Genomic DNA, 13,901 nt, shown 5'->3' with positions numbered 1-13,901 from the left:
GTTGCAAAGAGCTGGGCGCAACTTAGCGACTGAACAACAGCAGTCATGGTTAAGACTCAACATTTCCAATACAAGGGATGTGAGTTCATCTCCGGTGGGAGAACTGAGATCCCACATGCCGTGAGGCCACAAAAATGAAGGCAGACATATACAGTACTGGGTGTACTGTATATTTTCCCCAGTGTATTTTTCTCAATAAACCCAAATCTGCCCATATATAAATTCTTGGCCTTGTCCATTGTACTATTCTACTTCTTAAACATGGTAGCAAGCTAGAGCCCTTGTTAGCTAGATGTCAGAAAGTTAACAGAGGAAGAAGGAGGTCACAAGGGACAAAATGGAGTAGATCAGATTGCACAGTGATTTTATAAATACTTCTTTCTGACCAATATGGTATGTTCTTAGCTAAGAGTGATTCTGATTTTTCCCGCTTGGTCCAGTGAAAATCAAACAGAGTTAAACAGACCTGGGTCTGATTCTCTGTTTCACCACCTACTGTCTGTATAACTCTGGGCAAAGCAAAGTGAGCCTCATTTTCTTCATCTGTAAAATAAGCTAAAACCCACCACCTTACCATATTGTTATGGGTTTAACTGAACAAACCTGTTAAGTGCCTGACATATAAAATACTCCCAGTAAATGTCACTCCCGCTAGTCCCTGTCCCAGTGTACTGAAAAAGATTATATGGTATTAGTATTTTTAGTATTCTGAAGATTGTATGATTCATTTCTTCTGAAGACATAGTTTTTCTTACAGAAGAATATTCAGTTATTTCATGATGGCATTTCCACCTCCAAAAAACACAAATGGTCCCAAAATGCAGACAAAGATGAGTACCTGGACACCCCTAAACCATCAGCTTTTGAATGACCGGGTGAGTAATAAGAACTATTGTATTAGTTGAAATCATACTTTGAAGGGAAAAAAAGCATTAAAATTTTGGTAATCAAAACATGAACAGGAATTGCTTAGGATTGTATAGTGGATAAAAAAAAAAAAAAAAAAAAAACAAAAACAAAAACAAAAACCCAAAAAACAAAATGAAGGATTTCTTCAAAAATTTTAATTGAAAAAAACTGAAATACATTTAGAACAAAAATAAAGAAAACTTTAATTGAGCCCCAGTTACCTGGCCAGAGTTGGCAAGAGATACAAAGTTCCTGCTTAGAAAGAAAGATCTTAGGGACTTCCCTGGTGGTCCAGTGGCTAAGACTCTTTGCTCCCAGGGCTGGGGCCCAGGTTCTATCACTGGCCAGGAAATTCAATCCCACATACTGCAACTAAAGACCTTGTGTGCTGCAACTAAGACCCAGCACAGTCAAATAAATTAATAAACATTTTTTAAAGATTTAGGAGATGAGAAGGAAGAGTGTCTACCAGCTCCCCTTCACCTCCATATCCAACTGGTTTTCAGGTTCTGTGAGTCTTCCTCCGAGGTCTCTTCATCCAGACCCCTTTTCTCCTTTGACTTGTGCACATCCAGCTCCACGTTCTCAGTTCACACACTCACCCCCCTTTGCCTGGCACATTGCAGTAACCCCTCAGCTGGTTTCACTGTCTCTAATCCATCCTCTATTCTGGTCCCAGAATGATCTTTCTAAAGTACCAAACTAATCCTATGAAGCAAGAGATAACAGACTGTTCCAAAGAATAAATTCCACCCTACCCACCATGCATAGCACTGAGGACCCCTTCATGTGTGTTAGTCACCGAGTCATGTCCGACTCTTGGAGACCCCATGGACTATAGCTGGCCAGGCTCCTCTGTCTGTGGGATTCTCCAGGCAAGAATACTGGAGTAGGTTGCCATGACCTCCTCCAAGGGATCTTCATGACCCACGGATCGAACCCAGTGTCCTTTATATCACCTGCATTAGCAAGTGAGTTTTCTTTTTTTAATTTATTTGGTTGCAATTTTGTCGAAGCATGTGAACCCTTAGTTGAAGCATGTGGGATCTAGTTCCCTGACCAGAAATCAAACCCAGGCCCCCTGCATTGGGAGCATGGAGTCTTAGCCCCTGGACCACCAGGGAAGTCCCAGCAGGTGAGTTCTTTAACACTGGCTCCACCTGGGAAGCCTGAAAAGCTTTTGTCAAATTTTATGAGAATTTCTAGGGAATTCCCTGGTGGCCCAGTGGCTCAGTCTGTGTTCCCAATGCAGGGGGCTGGGTTCCATCTGCGTTCAGGAAACTAGATCCCACATGCCGCAAGAGTTTGCATGCTGCAGCTAAAGAACCCACATGGCACAACTAAGACCCAGTGCAGTCAAATAAATAAAAATGTTTAAAAATTTCATGATTATTTCTAGATGAGCAATGATAAGAGAAATAACAATTTCTATTAGAAATGATATTTATTTTGTTGTTCAGAACTCCCATTTTATCACCCTCCCCCGCCATTTTTAGTTTGGTTTAGTTAGGTTCTAGTTTGGAGTAAAACTATTTTCAAAAATCTTAGCCTGCCATATGTAAAATAGATAGGCAATGGGAATTTGCTGCATGGCTCAGGAAACTCACACAGGGGCACTGTATCAACCTAGAGGGGTGGGGTGGGGAGAGAGAGGGGCTGCCAAGTCACTTCAGTCGTGTCCGACTCTGCGACCCCATAGACGGCAGCCCAACAGGCTCCCCGGTCCCTGGGATTCTCCAGGCAAGAACACTGGAGTGGGTTGCCATTTCCTTCTCCAATGCATGCAAGTGAAAAGTGAAAGTGAAGTCGCTCAGTCGTGTTCGACTCTTCGCGACCCCATGGACTGCAGCCTACCAGGCTCCTCCGTCCATGGTATTCTCCAGGCAAGAGTACTGGAGTGGGGTGCCATCGCCTTCTCCAAGAGAGAGGGGAGGGAGGTTCCAAAGGGAGGGGATATATGCATACCTATGGCTGATTCATGTTGAGGTTTGATAGAAAACAACAAAATTCTGTCAAGCAAAATCCTTCAATAAAAAAATAATTAAAATTAAAAAACTGTCAAATCACTATGTTGTACACCTGAAACTAACATTATATTGTATGTCAATTATAATTCAATAAAAATTAAATATAATACAAATTTAAAAAATCTTGGACCGTGTATATACCCATATGTATGTGAATGAATGTATCAGTACTTAAGACACACACATGGAAATTGCATATGTATACAGCAAACTGATAATAGTGAGTGCACAAGTGCCCAGTCTTGTCTGACTCTTTGCAACTCCACAGACTGTAGGCCTCCAGGCTCCTCTGTCCGTGGAATTTTCCAGGCAAGAATATTAGAGTGGGTCGCCATGCCCTCCTCCAGGGAATCTTCCCATCCCAGGGATTAAACCCACGTCTCTTTATGTCTCCTGCATCAGCAGGTGGGTTCTTTACCGGTTGAGCCACCAGAGAAGCCCAACTATCAATAGTGGTTTCCCCTAAAAAGTTGGACAACATGGAAGAGTGGGAGGGAAGTCTGTTGGAAGAGAGAGTTTTGTTTTTTTTTTTTACCCTATACACTGCAATATTTAACCATTTAAAAAACAAATATAAGTAAAAGCGAGCAAAGAACAGTAATGCTGAGAATTAAAAAACAAGGGTTCCAGATCAGCTATACTAAATAATCTCCAGGGAAAAGACATCCGAGAAGAACGTGAGGAGCAAGCATGAAGGGAATTGGTCATATTTTCAATATGGTGGGAAAATACAAGAGCCGTTGGAGCAGGATGGTGACAGAATTGCATCTGCATTTCCAAACGGTCATCTTGCTCCACGTCACTAATGATTGGAGAGACTCAACTCCAAACGCCAAGGAGGGACCACTTCACCCGAGTCCGACTGGGCCTCATTGCAATGTCTGTCCATAGCAGATGCTGGAGAAGCTGTGGAGCAAAGGGAACTCTCCTCCACGCTGAGTAGGAATGGGAGTTGGTACAGCCGGGATGGAAAAGAGTATGGAGGTTCGCGAAGGAACTAAAAGTAGAAGTAGCCTATGGTTCAGCAGTCCCACTCCCAGGCATAGATCCACCCCCAGTCCAAGCCAACAAGCCAGATGCCCCGTTTGGGCACATCGATCTGTGCGCGCGCTCGCATGCGCATGCGCGATCGCCTGCGAGGCTGGGGGTGGGGCGGGGGCTGGGGCTCTGGCTGGAGTCGGTGCAAGCCCCGGGATTGCCTGAGGCAAGCCAAAGGAGCCCCAGAGGGAGACGGGACGGCCGGTCGTCTGGTTTCCTGAAAGCCGAATGCGAATGCGGAGGGGCTCGCGGGCCGCGGGGAGGCAACCCAGGTCTGCAGCGGGAGTCGGGGCCCCGGCCACCCACTCACTCCCCCCGCCCCGGGAGGGGCTGGGGCTGCGGGGGTGGCGGGGGGGCGAGGGGGGTGTGGGTCCAAGAATTGGGACGCGGGGCGGGGGCTAAAGGACCTCTTCTGGTAGGCAAAAAAGCCTCCAGCACCCGGAATTCCCAGGTGGTCTCCCATCCAAGATACTAAACAGGCCCGACCCTGCTTAGCTTCCGAGATCAGACGAGATCGGGCGCCTTCAGGCCGGTAGGGCCGCAGACGGACGCGGCCGCCGCGGGGCGCCCTAAGAGCCTTGCGCTTCGCCTCCCTTTCGCTCTGACCTGCAGGTCGGGCCAACGGGCCGGCCCTCTCCTCGGGGGGCCGTGCTGTACTTGAGCCGCACGACCCGCGACCGCACTCCAGCCTGCTGACGCCGGCCCGGCCCCCGAACACCGCCAACACCAGACCAGCAACCGCCTGGCCGGGCCCGGGGGCCCGATGGGCTTCCAGGACCCCCCAGTGACCGGGAGGGCGTGCGTGCGTGCGCGCGGGGCCTGGGGGGTGGGCTGAGGGGTGCGGAGGTCTCGGCGCCCTCCCACCCCCGGCCACTCCAGACCCGGCCGCGCTGGCTGAGCGGGGCCTCCCCCCCCATCCCCTTCGCTGCTCAGGGCCGCGCGACCCCGGAGGTGTCGGTCTTCGGGGCCCGCCGCCTCCCGATCCCCGCGGCCCGGGGGCCTCTGAACCTCCTGCGGGCCTAGGCGCAGCGAATCTTGAGCGCCCAACTTGCCCGGCACCTGCCCGCTGCCCAAACCCACCGGGAGCCACGGAGGCGCGGTCGACCGGAGCGCCTCAGCCCCGCCCCTTTGCCCTACCGAGGCGCCCCCCTTGTCCCCACGCCGCCCGCCAAGCACCCGACCTTCCTGAGAGAGCAGACGAACCACAGGCAGGCACACAGACAGACACACACACTCGCACGCACCCACGCCATGGGAGACAGCTGGCCTGCGCGAGCTCCTCAGCCAGAGCCATAGCACCTGGGAGAGGCCGGGGCCAGACCAAAGGCCCGGCGGATGGCTGTCGGGAGAGACAGAGGAAGAAATCCATGAAGCTTCCGAGACAGACTCCAAGACGGCGAGAGGGAGATACACACACACACACACACACACACACACACACACACACACGAGTGTGGTCTTTGGAAATTCTTCTGTTCGTAGTTGCTGGGTTGAGCCCAACTTTTATAGGCCCCATGGAGTGCGGCACATCAGGCTCCTCTGTCCGTGGCATTTCCCAGGCGAGAATACTGGAGTGGGTTGCCATTTCTTTCTCCAGGGGATCTTCCCGACCCAGGGATCAAACCCGAGTCTCCTGCGGGCGGATGCCTTGCCATCTGAACCAGCACATTGCGAATTCCCTAGGCAAAATACAAAGAAAAGAGCTCGTGTGCTACTAAGTGGAAAGATGATTGAAGAAACAGAAGGTGTCCTTTGTTGGTATCTTGGAATCTTTCTTGAGTTTTCGTTGATTTTTACTCTTAAGGCTACTTGAACAAGGCAAGAGAGAAACCCCAGAATTGAAAAGCAATTGACTTTTTTGAAAGAAACCTGTGCAGGTTAAGCACTCTTCGTTTTTGAGAGATGGTGAAATGCAAAATCTTGATTCAACACATATGACTTTGGTGAACTTTATTTCAAATCTCCATGATGAACCCCTAAGGCGTCCAGGAAGAAAGGAGTAGAGCGGGAGACAAAAAGAGCAACCTTTCCCCTTGGCGCCATCCCAACCAGCTGCTTAGTTCCTTCATCTCATGGACTACCATCTGGGCTTATCTGGTTTGTCTGATTCTTGTTTTGGGGCCCGTTTCTAGTCACAAGGCTGTCAACAGTGGGGGGTGGGGTGGGGTGGGGGGGAAGCCCTTCTTTCCATTCCACATGAGACCCAGTGGACAATCCAGGCCCTGGCCACTGCATAGAGCGTGCAGCAACAATATCAACGGTGATGCTGGTTAACAATGCATATTCCTGGAATCCACTCCGTTGGCTACTGAGTGTGTGCGGTGGTGGTCTGGAACCTATACCTGGAAGCTTTCTTGATGATTGCAAATGACACCAAAGTCCGAGGACGATGGAAGTTCTTCACGTTTCTGCAAGAGCCACACACCTCCAGAAGGAACCGCAAGACTTGCCTGACATGGTCAAGGTCTAAGTATTGGACTACACGTCGGAAGGTCTCCACCTTTGCTATGGAAGTCAAACGATCTTTCTTGGAAATGAAAATGGATCACACTGAACGTTCACATTCTTCTAGAGCATTTGAAAAGCCCTAAACTGTAGAAATCTGCTGTACGAGTTCCTTGAAAGCAAGAACCCATACTGATGGATATGTCTTAGTGCCTTAGATTGTGCCTTGAATATAGCGTACACATGAACCCAGGAAAGGAAAGAATGGAATCGCCAAATATACAAAGAGATCAAAAGTGCCGAGCCAAGTGACACCTTGAGGCTTCCAAGAACTTTTCTGTCTTTCACACGCTAAGTAAATCCTGAGCACCTACGATGAGCTGGGAGGCATGTAATAAGTTTCTGGAACTAGAAGGCGGAGAGAAGCAGACACAGAGTTCCTGCTTTCACTGAGACGAATCTAATGATACATCACAGGCAGATCCTTTGAGAACTTGTCGAGGGGCCTCTACCCTCACCAAAACCTGGGTGTCAGGGAAGGCTTTTCAGAGTAACCATTGCGTTGAGGTCCATAGGTTGAACCTACGTAAACCAGGGTTGAGATGCAGGAAGAATTTCAGGCAGGGAAAACAGCATCCTGGAAGTCTACGTGACCAGGGAACCTTAGGACGTTCAAGAAATGAAAATGCCCTATGGGATGGAAGCCAAAGAGTGCAGAGGGCATTCCAGGGAAAAGACATCCGAGAAGAACGTGAGGAGCAGGCATGAAGGGAATTGGTCGTATCTTCAATATGATGGGAAAATACAAGAGCCGTTGGAGCAGGATGGTGACAGAATTGCATCTGCATTTCCAAACGGTCATCTTGCTCCACGTCACTAATGATTGGAGAGACTCAACTCCAAACGCCAAGGAGGGACCACTTCGCCCGAGTCCGACTGGGCCTCATTGCAATGTCTGTCCATAGCAGATGCTGGAGAAGCTGTGGAGCAAAGGGAACTCTCCTCCACGCTGAGTAGGAATGGGAGTTGGTACAGCCGGGATGGAAAAGAGTATGGAGGTTCGCGAAGGAACTAAAAGTAGAAGTAGCCTATGGTTCAGCAGTCCCACTCCCAGGCATAGATCCACCCCCAGTCCAAGCCAACAAGCCAGATGCCCCGTTTGGGCACATCGATCTGTGCGCGCGCTCGCATGCGCATGCGCGATCGCCTGCGAGGCTGGGGGTGGGGCGGGGGCTGGGGCTCTGGCTGGAGTCGGTGCAAGCCCCGGGATTGCCTGAGGCAAGCCAAAGGAGCCCCAGAGGGAGACGGGACGGCCGGTCGTCTGGTTTCCTGAAAGCCGAATGCGAATGCGGAGGGGCTCGCGGGCCGCGGGGAGGCAACCCAGGTCTGCAGCGGGAGTCGGGGCCCCGGCCACCCACTCACTCCCCCCGCCCCGGGAGGGGCTGGGGCTGCGGGGGTGGCGGGGGGGCGAGGGGGGTGTGGGTCCAAGAATTGGGACGCGGGGCGGGGGCTAAAGGACCTCTTCTGGTAGGCAAAAAAGCCTCCAGCACCCGGAATTCCCAGGTGGTCTCCCATCCAAGATACTAAACAGGCCCGACCCTGCTTAGCTTCCGAGATCAGACGAGATCGGGCGCCTTCAGGCCGGTAGGGCCGCAGACGGACGCGGCCGCCGCGGGGCGCCCTAAGAGCCTTGCGCTTCGCCTCCCTTTCGCTCTGACCTGCAGGTCGGGCCAACGGGCCGGCCCTCTCCTCGGGGGGCCGTGCTGTACTTGAGCCGCACGACCCGCGACCGCACTCCAGCCTGCTGACGCCGGCCCGGCCCCCGAACACCGCCAACACCAGACCAGCAACCGCCTGGCCGGGCCCGGGGGCCCGATGGGCTTCCAGGACCCCCCAGTGACCGGGAGGGCGTGCGTGCGTGCGCGCGGGGCCTGGGGGGTGGGCTGAGGGGTGCGGAGGTCTCGGCGCCCTCCCACCCCCGGCCACTCCAGACCCGGCCGCGCTGGCTGAGCGGGGCCTCCCCCCCCATCCCCTTCGCTGCTCAGGGCCGCGCGACCCCGGAGGTGTCGGTCTTCGGGGCCCGCCGCCTCCCGATCCCCGCGGCCCGGGGGCCTCTGAACCTCCTGCGGGCCTAGGCGCAGCGAATCTTGAGCGCCCAACTTGCCCGGCACCTGCCCGCTGCCCAAACCCACCGGGAGCCACGGAGGCGCGGTCGACCGGAGCGCCTCAGCCCCGCCCCTTTGCCCTACCGAGGCGCCCCCCTTGTCCCCACGCCGCCCGCCAAGCACCCGACCTTCCTGAGAGAGCAGACGAACCACAGGCAGGCACACAGACAGACACACACACTCGCACGCACCCACGCCATGGGAGACAGCTGGCCTGCGCGAGCTCCTCAGCCAGAGCCATAGCACCTGGGAGAGGCCGGGGCCAGACCAAAGGCCCGGCGGATGGCTGTCGGGAGAGACAGAGGAAGAAATCCATGAAGCTTCCGAGACAGACTCCAAGACGGCGAGAGGGAGATACACACACACACACACACACACACACACACACACACACACGAGTGTGGTCTTTGGAAATTCTTCTGTTCGTAGTTGCTGGGTTGAGCCCAACTTTTATAGGCCCCATGGAGTGCGGCACATCAGGCTCCTCTGTCCGTGGCATTTCCCAGGCGAGAATACTGGAGTGGGTTGCCATTTCTTTCTCCAGGGGATCTTCCCGACCCAGGGATCAAACCCGAGTCTCCTGCGGGCGGATGCCTTGCCATCTGAACCAGCACATTGCGAATTCCCTAGGCAAAATACAAAGAAAAGAGCTCGTGTGCTACTAAGTGGAAAGATGATTGAAGAAACAGAAGGTGTCCTTTGTTGGTATCTTGGAATCTTTCTTGAGTTTTCGTTGATTTTTACTCTTAAGGCTACTTGAACAAGGCAAGAGAGAAACCCCAGAATTGAAAAGCAATTGACTTTTTTGAAAGAAACCTGTGCAGGTTAAGCACTCTTCGTTTTTGAGAGATGGTGAAATGCAAAATCTTGATTCAACACATATGACTTTGGTGAACTTTATTTCAAATCTCCATGATGAACCCCTAAGGCGTCCAGGAAGAAAGGAGTAGAGCGGGAGACAAAAAGAGCAACCTTTCCCCTTGGCGCCATCCCAACCAGCTGCTTAGTTCCTTCATCTCATGGACTACCATCTGGGCTTATCTGGTTTGTCTGATTCTTGTTTTGGGGCCCGTTTCTAGTCACAAGGCTGTCAACAGTGGGGGGTGGGGTGGGGTGGGGGGGAAGCCCTTCTTTCCATTCCACATGAGACCCAGTGGACAATCCAGGCCCTGGCCACTGCATAGAGCGTGCAGCAACAATATCAACGGTGATGCTGGTTAACAATGCATATTCCTGGAATCCACTCCGTTGGCTACTGAGTGTGTGCGGTGGTGGTCTGGAACCTATACCTGGAAGCTTTCTTGATGATTGCAAATGACACCAAAGTCCGAGGACGATGGAAGTTCTTCACGTTTCTGCAAGAGCCACACACCTCCAGAAGGAACCGCAAGACTTGCCTGACATGGTCAAGGTCTAAGTATTGGACTACACGTCGGAAGGTCTCCACCTTTGCTATGGAAGTCAAACGATCTTTCTTGGAAATGAAAATGGATCACACTGAACGTTCACATTCTTCTAGAGCATTTGAAAAGCCCTAAACTGTAGAAATCTGCTGTACGAGTTCCTTGAAAGCAAGAACCCATACTGATGGATATGTCTTAGTGCCTTAGATTGTGCCTTGAATATAGCGTACACATGAACCCAGGAAAGGAAAGAATGGAATCGCCAAATATACAAAGAGATCAAAAGTGCCGAGCCAAGTGACACCTTGAGGCTTCCAAGAACTTTTCTGTCTTTCACACGCTAAGTAAATCCTGAGCACCTACGATGAGCTGGGAGGCATGTAATAAGTTTCTGGAACTAGAAGGCGGAGAGAAGCAGACACAGAGTTCCTGCTTTCACTGAGACGAATCTAATGATACATCACAGGCAGATCCTTTGAGAACTTGTCGAGGGGCCTCTACCCTCACCAAAACCTGGGTGTCAGGGAAGGCTTTTCAGAGTAACCATTGCGTTGAGGTCCATAGGTTGAACCTACGTAAACCAGGGTTGAGATGCAGGAAGAATTTCAGGCAGGGAAAACAGCATCCTGGAAGTCTACGTGACCAGGGAACCTTAGGACGTTCAAGAAATGAAAATGCCCTATGGGATGGAAGCCAAAGAGTGCAGAGGGCATTCCAGGGAAAAGACATCCGAGAAGAACGTGAGGAGCAGGCATGAAGGGAATTGGTCGTATCTTCAATATGATGGGAAAATACAAGAGCCGTTGGAGCAGGATGGTGACAGAATTGCATCTGCATTTCCAAACGGTCATCTTGCTCCACGTCACTAATGATTGGAGAGACTCAACTCCAAACGCCAAGGAGGGACCACTTCGCCCGAGTCCGACTGGGCCTCATTGCAATGTCTGTCCATAGCAGATGCTGGAGAAGCTGTGGAGCAAAGGGAACTCTCCTCCACGCTGAGTAGGAATGGGAGTTGGTACAGCCGGGATGGAAAAGAGTATGGAGGTTCGCGAAGGAACTAAAAGTAGAAGTAGCCTATGGTTCAGCAGTCCCACTCCCAGGCATAGATCCACCCCCAGTCCAAGCCAACAAGCCAGATGCCCCGTTTGGGCACATCGATCTGTGCGCGCGCTCGCATGCGCATGCGCGATCGCCTGCGAGGCTGGGGGTGGGGCGGGGGCTGGGGCTCTGGCTGGAGTCGGTGCAAGCCCCGGGATTGCCTGAGGCAAGCCAAAGGAGCCCCAGAGGGAGACGGGACGGCCGGTCGTCTGGTTTCCTGAAAGCCGAATGCGAATGCGGAGGGGCTCGCGGGCCGCGGGGAGGCAACCCAGGTCTGCAGCGGGAGTCGGGGCCCCGGCCACCCACTCACTCCCCCCGCCCCGGGAGGGGCTGGGGCTGCGGGGGTGGCGGGGGGGCGAGGGGGGTGTGGGTCCAAGAATTGGGACGCGGGGCGGGGGCTAAAGGACCTCTTCTGGTAGGCAAAAAAGCCTCCAGCACCCGGAATTCCCAGGTGGTCTCCCATCCAAGATACTAAACAGGCCCGACCCTGCTTAGCTTCCGAGATCAGACGAGATCGGGCGCCTTCAGGCCGGTAGGGCCGGAGACGGACGCGGCCGCCGCGGGGCGCCCTAAGAGCCTTGCGCTTCGCCTCCCTTTCGCTCTGACCTGCAGGTCGGGCCAACGGGCCGCCCCTCTCCTCCGGGGGCCGTGCTGTACTTGAGCCGCACGACCCGCGACCGCACTCCAGCCTGCTGACGCCGGCCCGGCCCCCGAACACCGCCAACACCAGACCAGCAACCGCCTGGCCGGGCCCGGGGGCCCGATGGGCTTCCAGGACCCCCCAGTGACCGGGCGTGCGTGCGTGCGTGCGCGCGGGGCCTGGGGGGTGGGCTGAGGGGTGCGGAGGTCTCGGCGCCCTCCCACCCCCGGCCACTCCAGACCCGGCCGCGCTGGCTGAGCGGGGCCTCCCCCCCCATCCCCTTCGCTGCTCAGGGCCGCGCGACCCCGGAGGTGTCGGTCTTCGGGGCCCGCCGCCTCCCGATCCCCGCGGCCCGGGGGCCTCTGAACCTCCTGCGGGCCTAGGCGCAGCGAATCTTGAGCGCCCAACTTGCCCGGCACCTGCCCGCTGCCCAAACCCACCGGGAGCCACGGAGGCGCGGTCGACCGGAGCGCCTCAGCCCCGCCCCTTTGCCCTACCGAGGCGCCCCCCTTGTCCCCACGCCGCCCGCCAAGCACCCGACCTTCCTGAGAGAGCAGACGAACCACAGGCAGGCACACAGACAGACACACACACTCGCACGCACCCACGCCATGGGAGACAGCTGGCCTGCGCGAGCTCCTCAGCCAGAGCCATAGCACCTGGGAGAGGCCGGGGCCAGACCAAAGGCCCGGCGGACGGCTGTCGGGAGAGACAGAGGCAGAAATCCATGAAGCTTCCGAGACAGACTCCAAGACGGCAAGAGGGAGATACACACACACACACACACACACGAGTGTGGTCTTTGGAAATTCTTCTGTTCGTAGTTGCTGGGTTGAGCCCAACTTTTATAGGCCCCATGGAGTGCGGCCCATCAGGCTCCTCTGTCCGTGGCATTTCCCAGGCGAGAATACTGGAGTGGGTTGCCATTTCCTTCTCCAGGGGATCTTCCCGACCCAGGGATCAAACCCGAGTCTCCTGCGGGCGGATGCCTTGCCATCTGAACCAGCACATTGCGAATTCCTAGGCAAAATACAAAGAAAAGAGCTCGTGTGCTACTAAGTGGAAAGATGATTGAAGAAACAGAAGGTGTCCTTTGTTGGTATCTTGGAATCTTTCTTGAGTTTTCGTTGATTTTTACTCTTAAGGCTACTTGAACAAGGCAAGAGAGAAACCCCAGAATTGAAAAGCAATTGACTTTTTTGAAAGAAACCTGTGCAGGTTAAGCACTCTTCTGCCGGGGTCCAGCCCCGGCTGATCCAGGGTATTCGAAGCGGGGACGGCGTCGGCGACCTATTTATATTTATTTATTCATCAAAGATTCAAAGAGTAATAGAATGAGGATAGCTCAGTGAAGAAATTCAGTGGAGAAAAGCGGCTGAAATAAGGATAGCTCAGTAGAAAAATTCAGTGGAGAAAAGAAGCTGAGTGGCTTGGTTTACGCGGAAAATCAATATAACCCGTGACACCAGGTTAGCTCTGACCACGGAGGCCGCAGGCGCCCTCTCGAATAGCGGAAGGTGCCCCACCTTAGACACCTTCTCGAGTGGGTCTTAGAAGCCCAGGCAAATAAATGGTCGCAGAGGACATCCGCGCTCCAGATGGACACTCAGCTGGAATTTGGGAGAGAGAGTGACATGGGGAGACCAAGTTTCAGTGAACAAGGCCCGCACTTTATTTTCCAAAGTAGTTTTTATACCTTAAGGTATGCATAGAGGAAAATGGGGGAAGGGGTAGAGCCATGCAGCAAGCCAGGCTTTCTTCCTTATCATATGCAAAAGTTCAGGTGATTGACATCATCTTCTGGCCAGGAGGCCTGTTAACATTTTAAGAAACTTATCTTTCTCTAAAGGTGATTATTCCAAAGTCAGGCGCCAGCCTTCCAAAAAGCATTGGACAAAGCGGCATTTTACATTTCTATACACCCATTATATCAATCAATACACTGCCAAGGACACAGTAGGTAAGGAGTATGAAGACTTAGCAGCAAACTGGCTCAACAAGTGAAAAAACCCTTCACCAATACAATTTCTAATTAATCTTTTAACTACTCAAAGCAATCTGTGTTTAGGCAGTTTAGAACATCTCCTGCCTCTCACAGTTGGGAGGCTCTGAACAATCACATGTGGCCGGAAAAACCCATTCAGGCAGGCTAGAGGATTTCCAAAGGAGTTTG

At 53.2% G+C, this 13,901-nt stretch overlaps 3 pseudogenes; all 3 read right to left on the bottom strand.

The window, feature by feature from the left end:
* Window positions 1-4,400: 4,400 nt before the first annotated feature.
* Window positions 4,401-4,520, bottom strand: LOC129627535 (uncharacterized; annotated as a pseudogene).
* A 3,437-nt stretch (window positions 4,521-7,957) lies between these two features.
* On the bottom strand, window positions 7,958-8,077 carry LOC129627534 (uncharacterized; annotated as a pseudogene).
* Window positions 8,078-11,514: 3,437 nt separating this feature from the next.
* Window positions 11,515-11,634, bottom strand: LOC129627519 (uncharacterized; annotated as a pseudogene).
* Window positions 11,635-13,901: the final 2,267 nt, after the last annotated feature.

Source organism: Bubalus kerabau, chromosome 14 (genome assembly GCF_029407905.1).
Source record: "Bubalus kerabau isolate K-KA32 ecotype Philippines breed swamp buffalo chromosome 14, PCC_UOA_SB_1v2, whole genome shotgun sequence".
NCBI lineage: Eukaryota > Metazoa > Chordata > Mammalia > Artiodactyla > Bovidae > Bubalus > Bubalus kerabau.
Note: the sequence above shows the minus strand (reverse complement) of the source record. Positions and strands in the feature narration are given on the sequence as shown.